Source organism: Taudactylus pleione, unplaced genomic scaffold (genome assembly GCF_031769625.1).
Source record: "Taudactylus pleione unplaced genomic scaffold, aTauple2 ptg000021l, whole genome shotgun sequence".
Classification (NCBI taxonomy): Eukaryota; Metazoa; Chordata; class Amphibia; order Anura; family Myobatrachidae; genus Taudactylus; species Taudactylus pleione.
In genome coordinates, this window is record NW_028284423.1 from 16,123,323 (window position 1) to 16,132,500 (window position 9,178).

A 9,178-nucleotide genomic window follows, 5' to 3' on the forward strand; every position below is an offset into this window, starting at 1 on the left:
GAATAGTATAATATAACTGAACATGAAACATGTGTACTTTAATACTCACCCTCTCTGATAATTAAATAAGGAATTATTAGGCAATTGTATTGCAGTGTTCTGGAACTGTTGTTGTAATTGGGGGTTAATCTCAGACTAATTTTGCAACTAGGCCATTCGAGTTTATGCATCAAACATTAATTTTGAACATCTGAGCCCTCAAGCCCAAAAATCAAAATGTCCTATTTTATTAGCAATAATATACTGTTGTCAGCTACTTTTTGAAATAATTTATATAGGTTTATTGCTAAGAATTTGTATTTTCTTAGTTCTGTTTGGCCTCCCAAAATTTAAAGTCACAATATGTCCTGATGTCACTATTACTGACGAAATTGGAGCTTTAGATGATCAAAGTTCCTTTTTGAGCATGCTCACAGCTTACACCAATGTGAACTCTGCAATCAAGCTCAGATTAATAACTCCAAAGCATCACCATAAATATACATATTAATTTTTTTATCCTATAAGACAACATATATAGTACAAACACCTATACTTTCTGACTGCAATGTGAATGTTTTTAAAATCTTGTACGCAATAGGGGGTATAGCTCAGTGGTAGAGCATTCAACTGTAGATCGAGAGGTCCCTGGTTCAAATCCAGGTGCCCCCTTTACCTAGCTTTTAATGTGTAAAGGTATTGAATCAATTTGAAGTTTACAGCTAGTTTGAAACTCAAGTACAGGAAAAGCTAACACAAGTAAGAGCAAGAAATAAAAAAAAGTGAATCTTTAACATTATATGCTTCCTGATAGCACAGTTAGAGTGGTAGATTTCATTTTTTTGACAGAGATTTTAACAGAAATCTATAAGTTATAGAAGGCAAATATAAAGTACCTACCTAGTTTCTCTTAAAATAGTACTCTCTTTCCGAAATGGTTAAAAATGAAGAAGTAGGAGAAGCCTTATTGCAATATCAGTCTGAGTTCAATCCCTAATCCCACCAACAGTTCCAGAACCTCAATTTAATTTCTGTCCTTTCTATAGTAATATATTTAGAATAGTATAATATAACTGAACATGAAACATGTGTACTTTAATTCTCACCCTCATTGATAATTAAATAAGGAAAAGCATCACTTAAATAGTGATACTTTAACATTATAAACTTCCTGATTGCACAGTTAGAGTGGCAGTTTTTATTTTTTTTTATAGAGATTTTTATAGAAATCTATAATTTATAGAAGGCAAATATAAAGAACCTACCTAGTTTCTCTTAAAAAAGTACTTTCTTTCCCAATTGCTTAAACTGAAGAAGTAGGAGAAGCCTTATTGCAATATCAGTCTGAGTTCAATCCCTAATCCCACCATCAGTTCCAGAACCTCAATTTAATTTCTGTCCTTTCTATAGTAATATATTTAGAATAGTATAATATAACTGAACATGAAACATGTGTACTTTAATACTCACCCTCTTTGATAATTAAATAAGGAATTATTAAGCAATTATATTGCAGTGTTCTGGAACTGTTGTTATAATTGGGGATTAATCTCAGACTAATTTTGCAACTAGGCCATTCGAGTTTATGCATCAAACATTATTTTTGAACACCTGAGCCCACAAGCCCAAAAATCAAAAAGTCCTATTTTATTAGCAATAATATACTGTTGTCAGCTTCTTTTTGAAATAATTTATATAGGTTTATTGCTAAGAATTTGTATTTTCTTAGTTCTGTTTGGCCTCCCAAAATTTAAAGTCACAATATGTCCTGATGTCACTATTACTGACGAAATTGGAGCTTTAGATGATCAAAGTTCCTTTTTGAGCATGCTCACAGCTTACACCTATGTGAACTCTGCAATCAAGCCCAGATTAATAACTCCAAAGCATTACCATAAATATACATATTAATTTTTTATCCTATAAAACAACATATATAGTACAAACACCTATACTTTCTGACTGCAATGTGAATGTTTTTAAAAGCTTGTACGCAATTGGGGGTATAGCTCAGTGGTAGAGCATTCGACTGCAGATCGAGAGGTCCCTGGTTCAAATCCAGGTGCCCCCTTTACCTAGCTTTTAATGTGTAAAGGTACTGAATCAATTTGCAGTTTACAGCTAGTTTGAAACTCAAGTACAGGAAAAGCTAACTCAAGTAAGAGCAAGAAAACAAAAAAAGTGAAACTTTTACATTATATGCTTATTGATAGCACAGTTAGAGTGGCAGATTTCATTTATTTGAAAGCGATTTTTAAAGAAAACTATAATTTATAGAAGGCAAATATAAAGGACCTACCTAGTTTCTCTTTAAAAAGTACTTTCTTTCCCAAATGGTTAAACTGAAAAAGTAGGAGAACTCTTATTGCAATATCAGTCTGAGTTCAATCCCTAATCCCACCAACAGTTCCAGAACCTCAATTTAATTTCTGTCCTTTCTATAGTAATATATTTAGAATAGTATAATATAACTGAACATGAAACATGTGTACTTTAATACTCACCCTCTCTGATAATTAAATAAGGAATTATTAGGCAATTGTATTGCAGTGTTCTGGAACTGTTGTTGTAATTGGGGGTTAATCTCAGACTAATTTTGCAACTAGGCCATTCGAGTTTATGCATCAAACATTAATTTTGAACATCTGAGCCCTCAAGCCCAAAAATCAAAATGTCCTATTTTATTAGCAATAATATACTGTTGTCAGCAACTTTTTGAAATAATTTATATAGGTTTATTGCTAAGAATTTGTATTTTCTTAGTTCTGTTTGGCCTCCCAAAATTTAAAGTCACAATATGTCCTGATGTCACTATTACTGACGAAATTGGAGCTTTAGATGATCAAAGTTCCTTTTTGAGCATGCTCACAGCTTACACCTATGTGAACTCTGCAATCAAGCCCAGATTAATAACTCCAAAGCATCACCATAACTATACATATTAATTTTTTATCCTATAAGACAACATATATAGTACAAACACCTATACTTTCTGACTGCAATGTGAATGTTTTTAAAATCTTGTAAGCAATAGTGGGTATATCTCAGTGGTAGAGCATTTGACTGCAGATCGAGAGGTCCATGGTTCAAATCCAGGTGCCCCCTTTACCTAGCTTTTAATGTGTAAAGGTACTGAATCAATTTGCAGTTTACAGCTAGTTTGAAACTCAAGTACAGGAAAAGCTAACACAAGTAAGAGCAAGAAAACAAAAAAGTGAAACTTTAACATTATATACTTCCTTATAGCACAGTTAGAGTGGTAGATTTCATTTTTTTGATAGAGATTTTAACAGAAATCTATAATTTATAGAAGGCAAATATAAAGTACTTACCTAGATTCTCTTAAAATAGTACTTTCTTTCCGAAATGGTTAAAAATGAAGAAGTAGGAGAAGCCTTATTGCAATATCAGTTTGAGTTCAATCCCTAATCGCACCAACTGTTCCAGAACCTCAATTTAATTTCTGTCCTTTCTATAGTAATATATTTAGAATAGTATAATATAACTGAACATGAAACATGTGTACTTTAATACTCACCCTCATTGATAATTAAATAAGGAAAAGCATCACTTAAATAGTGATACTTTAACATTATAAACTTCCTGATAGCACAGTTAGACCGGCAGATTTCATTTTTTTGAAAGAGATTTATACAGAAATCTATAATTTATAGAAGGCAAATATAAAGCACCTACCTAGTTTCTCTTTAAAAAGTACTTTCTTTCCCAAATGGTTAAACTGAAAAAGTAGGAGAACTCTTATTGCAATATCAGTCTGAGTTCAATCCCTAATCCCACCAACAGTTCCAGAACCTCAATTTAATTTCTGTCCTTTCTATAGTAATATATTTAGAATAGTATAATATAACTGAACATGAAACATGTGTACTTTAATACTCACCGTCTCTGATAATTAAATAAGGAATTATTAGGCAATTGTATTGCAGTGTTCTGGAACTGTTGTTGTAATTGGGGGTTAATCTCAGACTAATTTTGCAACTAGGCCATTCGAGTTTATGCATCAAACATTAATTTTGAACATCTGAGCCCTCAAACCCAAAAATCAAAATGTCCTATTTTATTAGCAATAATATACTGTTGTCAGCTACTTTTTGAAATAATTTATATAGGTTTATTGCTAAGAATTTGTATTTTCTTAGTTCTGTTTGGCCTCCCAAAATTTAAAGTCACAATATGTCCTGATGTCACTATTACTGACGAAATTGGAGCTTTAGATGATCAAAGTTCCTTTTTGAGCATGCTCACAGCTTACACCTATGTGAACTCTGCAATCAAGCCCAGATTAATAACTCCAAAGCATCACCATAAATATACATATTAATTTTTTATCCTATAGGACAACATATATAGTACAAACACCTATACTTTCTGACTGCAATGTGAATGTTTTTAAAATTTTGTACGCAATAGGGGGTATAGCTCAGTGGTAGAGCATTCAACTGAAGATCGAGAGGCCCCTGGTTCAAATCCAGGTGCCCCCTTTACCTAGCTTTTAATGTGTAAAGGTACTGAATCAATTTGCAGTTTACAGCTAGTTTGAAACTCAAGTACAGGAAAAGCTAACACAAGTAAGAGCAAGAAATAAAAAAAGTGAATCTTTAACATTATATACTTCCTGATAGCACAGTTAGAGTGGTAGATTTCATTTTTTTGACCGAGATTTTAACAGAAATCTATAAGTTATAGAAGGCAAATATAAAGTACCTACCTAATTTCTCTTAAAATAGTACTCTCTTTCCGAAATGGTTAAAAATGAAGAAGTAGGAGAAGCCTTATTGCAATATCAGTCTGAGTTCAATCCCTAATCCCACCAACAGTTCCAGAACCTCAATTTAATTTCTGTCCTTAATATAGTAATATATTTAGAATAGTATAATATAACTGAACATGAAACATGTGTACTTTAAAACTCACCCTCATTGATAATTAAATTAGGATAAGCATCACTTAAATAATGATACTTTAACATTATACTCTTCCTGATAGCACAGTTAGAGTGGCAGATTTCATTTATTTGAAAGCGATTTTTAAAGAAAACTATAATTTATAGAAGGCAAATATAAAGGACCTACCTAGTTTCTCTTTAAAAAGTACTTTCTTTCCCAAATGGTTAAACTGAAAAAGTAGGAGAACTCATATTGCAATATCAGTCTGAGTTCAATCCCTAATCCCACCAACAGTTCCAGAACCTCTATTTAATTTCTGTCCTTTCTATAGTAATATATTTAGAATAGTATAATATAACTGAACATGAAACATGTGTACTTTAATACTCACCCTCTCTGATAATTAAATAAGGAATTATTAGGCAATTGTATTGCAGTGTTCTGGAACTGTTGTTGTAATTGGGGGTTAATCTCAGACTAATTTTGCAACTAGGCCATTCGAGTTTATGCATCAAACATTAATTTTGAACATCTGAACCCTCAAGCCCAAAAATCAAAATGTCCTATTTTATTAGCAATAATATACTGTTGTCAGCTACTTTTTGAAATAATTTATATAGGTTTATTGCTAAGAATTTGTATTTTCTTAGTTCTGTTTGGCCTCCCAAAATTTAAAGTCACAATATGTCCTGATGTCACTATTACTGACGAAATTGGAGCTTTAGATGATCAAAGTTCCTTTTTGAGCATGCTCACAGCTTACACCTATGTGAACTCTGCAATCAAGCCCAGATTAATAACTCCAAAGCATCACCATAAATATACATATTAATTTTATATCCTATAAGACAACATATATAGTACAAACACCTATACTTTCTGACTGCAATGTGAATGTTTTTAAAAGCTTGTACGCAATTGGGGGTATAGCTCAGTGGTAGAGCATTTGACTGCAGATCGAGAGGTCCCTGGTTCAAATCCAGGTGCCCCCTTTATCTAGCTTTTAATGTGTAAAGGTACTGAATCAATTTGCAGTTTACTGCTAGTTTGAAACTCAAGTACAGGAAAAGCTAACTCAAGTAAGAGCAAGAAAACAAAAAAAGTGAAACTTTAACATTATATACTTCCTGATAGCACAGTTAGAGTGGCAGATTTCATTTATTTGAAAGCGATTTTTAAAGAAAACTATAATTTAGAGAAGGCAAATATAAAGGACCTACCTAGTTTCTCTTTAAAAAGTACTTTCTTTCCCAAAATGGTTAAACTGAAAAAGTAGGAGAACTCTTATTGCAATATCAGTCTGAGTTCAATCCCTAATCCCACCAACAGTTCCAGAACCTCAATTTAATTTCTGTCCTTTCTATAGTAATATATTTAGAATAGTATAATATAACTGAACATGAAACATGTGTACTTTAATACTCCTCCTCTCTGATAATTAAATAAGGAATTATTAGGCAATTGTATTGCAGTGTTCTGGAACTGTTGTTGTAATTGGGGGTTAATCTCAGACTAATTTTGCAACTAGGCCATTCGAGTTTATGCATCAAACATTAATTTTGAACATCTGAGCCCTCAAGCCCAAAAATCAAAATGTCCTATTTTATTAGCAATAATATACCGTTGTCAGCTACTTTTTGAAATAATTTATATAGGTTTATTGCTAAGAATTTGTATTTTCTTAGTTCTGTTTTGCCTCCCAAAATTTAAAGTCACAATATGTCCTGATGTCACTATTACTGATGAAATTGGAGCTTTAGATGATCAAAGTTCCTTTTTGAGCATGCTCACAGCTTACACCTATGTGAACTCTGCAATCAAGCCCAGATTAATAACTCCAAAGCATCACCATAAATATACATATTAATTTTTTATCCTATAAGACAACATATATAGTACAAACACCTATACTTTCTGACTGCAATGTGAATGTTTTTAAAATCTTGTACGCAATAGGGGGTATAGCTCAGTGGTAGAGCATTCAACTGCAGATCGAGAGGTCCCTGGTTCAAATCCAGGTGCCCCCTTTACCTAGCTTTTAATGTGTAAAGGTACTGAATCAATTTGCAGTTTACAGCTAGTTTGAAACTCAAGTACAGGAAAAGCTAACACAAGTAAGAGCAAGAAATAAAAAAAAGTGAATCTTTAACATTATATACTTCCTCATAGCACAGTTATAGTGGTAGATTTCATTTTTTTGATAGAGATTTTAACAGAAATCTTTAATTTATAGAAGGCAAATATAAAGTACCTACCTAGTTTCTCTTAAAATAGTACTCTCTTTCCGAAATGGTTAAAAATGAAGAAGTAGGAGAAGCCTTATTGCAATATCAGTCTGAGTTCAATCCCTAATCCCACCAACAGTTCCAGAACCTCAATTTAATTTCTGTCCTTTCTATAGTAATATATTTAGAATAGTATAATATAACTGAACATGAAACATGTGTACTTTAATACTCACCCTCATTGATAATTAAATAAGGAAAAGCATCACTTAAATAGTGATACTTTAACATTACAAACTTCCTGATAGCACAGTTAGAGTGGCAGATTTTATTTTTTTTATAGAGATTTTTACAGAAATCTATAATTTATAGAAGGCAAATATAAAGGACCTACCTAGTTTCTCTTAAAAAAGTACTTTCTTTCCCAAATGGTTAAACTGAAGAAGTAGGAGAAGCCTTATTGCAATATCAGTCTGAGTTCAATCCCTAATCCCACCAACAGTTCCAGAACCTCAATTTAATTTCTGTCCTTTCTATAGTAATATATTTAGAATAGTATAATATAACTGAACATGAAACATGTGTACTTTAATACTCACCCTCTTTGATAATTAAATAAGGAATTATTAGGCAATTGTATTGCAGTGTTCTGGAACTGTTGTTGTAATTGGGGGTTAATCTCAGACTAATTTTGCAACTAGGCCATTCGAGTTTATGCATCAAACATTATTTTTGAACACCTGAGCCCACAAGCCCAAAAATCAAAAAGTCCTATTTTATTAGCAATAATATACTGTTGTCAGCTTATTTTTGAAATAATTTATATAGGTTTATTGCTAAGAATTTGTATTTTCTTAGTTCTGTTTGGCCTCCCAAAATTTAAAGTCACAATATGTCCTGATGTCACTATTACTGACGAAATTGGAGCTTTAGATGATCAAAGTTCCTTTTTGAGCATGCTCACAGCTTACACCTATGTGAACTCTGCAATCAAGCCCAGATTAATAACTCCAAAGCATTACCATAAATATACATATTAATTTTTTATCCTATAAGACAACATATATAGTACAAACACCTATACTTTCTGACTGCAATGTGAATGTTTTTAAAAGCTTGTACACAATTGGGGGTATAGCTCAGTGGTAGAGCATTCGACTGCAGATCGAGAGGTCCCTGGTTCAAATCCAGGTGCCCCCTTTACCTAGCTTTTAATGTGTAAAGGTACTGAATCAATTTGCAGTTTACAGCTAGTTTGAAACTCAAGTACAGGAAAAGCTAACTCAAGTAAGAGCAAGAAAACAAAAAAAGTGAAACTTTAACATTATATGCTTCCTGATAGCACAGTTAGAGTGGCAGATTTCATTTATTTGAAAGCGATTTTTAAAGAAAACTATAATTTATAGAAGGCAAATATAAAGGACCTACCTAGTTTCTCTTTAAAAAGTACTTTCTTTCCCAAAATGGTTAAACTGAAAAAGTAGGAGAACTCTTATTGCAATATCAGTCTGAGTTCAATCCCTAATCCCACCAACAGTTCCAGAACCTCAATTTAATTTCTGTCCTTTCTATAGTAATATATTTAGAATAGTATAATATAACTGAACATGAAACATGTGTACTTTAATACTCACCCTCTCTGATAATTAAATAAGGAATTATTAGGCAATTGTATTGCAGTGTTCTGGAACTGTTGTTGTAATTGGGGGTTAATCTCAGACTAATTTTGCAACTAGGCCATTCGAGTTTATGCATCAAACATTAATTTTGAACATCTGAGCCCTCAATCCCAAAAATCAAAATGTCCTATTTTATTAGCAATAATATACCGTTGTCAGCTACTTTTTGAAATAATTTATATAGGTTTATTGCTAAGAATTTGTATTTTCTTAGTTCTGTTTTGCCTCCCAAAATTTAAAGTCACAATATGTCCTGATGTCACTATTACTGATGAAATTGGAGCTTTAGATGATCAAAGTTCCTTTTTGAGCATGCTCACAGCTTACACCTATGTGAACTCTGCAATCAAGCCCAGATTAATAACTCCAAAGCATCACCATAAATATA

General features: G+C 32.3%; 5 non-coding genes across 5 annotated transcripts; all 5 read left to right on the forward strand.

Moving 5' to 3' along the window:
- Positions 1-579: 579 nt before the first annotated feature.
- On the forward strand, positions 580-651 carry TRNAY-GUA (transfer RNA tyrosine (anticodon GUA)). The gene has a single exon. It is a non-coding gene; the product is annotated as a tRNA-Tyr (tRNA).
- A 1,327-nt stretch (positions 652-1,978) lies between these two features.
- On the forward strand, positions 1,979-2,050 carry TRNAC-GCA (transfer RNA cysteine (anticodon GCA)). The gene has a single exon. It is a non-coding gene; the product is annotated as a tRNA-Cys (tRNA).
- Positions 2,051-5,806: 3,756 nt separating this feature from the next.
- On the forward strand, positions 5,807-5,878 carry TRNAC-GCA (transfer RNA cysteine (anticodon GCA)). Its single transcript has one exon. It is a non-coding gene; the product is annotated as a tRNA-Cys (tRNA).
- A 963-nt stretch (positions 5,879-6,841) lies between these two features.
- Positions 6,842-6,913, forward strand: TRNAC-GCA (transfer RNA cysteine (anticodon GCA)). Its single transcript has one exon. It is a non-coding gene; the product is annotated as a tRNA-Cys (tRNA).
- Positions 6,914-8,239: 1,326 nt separating this feature from the next.
- TRNAC-GCA (transfer RNA cysteine (anticodon GCA)) lies at positions 8,240-8,311 on the forward strand. Its single transcript has one exon. It is a non-coding gene; the product is annotated as a tRNA-Cys (tRNA).
- Positions 8,312-9,178: the final 867 nt, after the last annotated feature.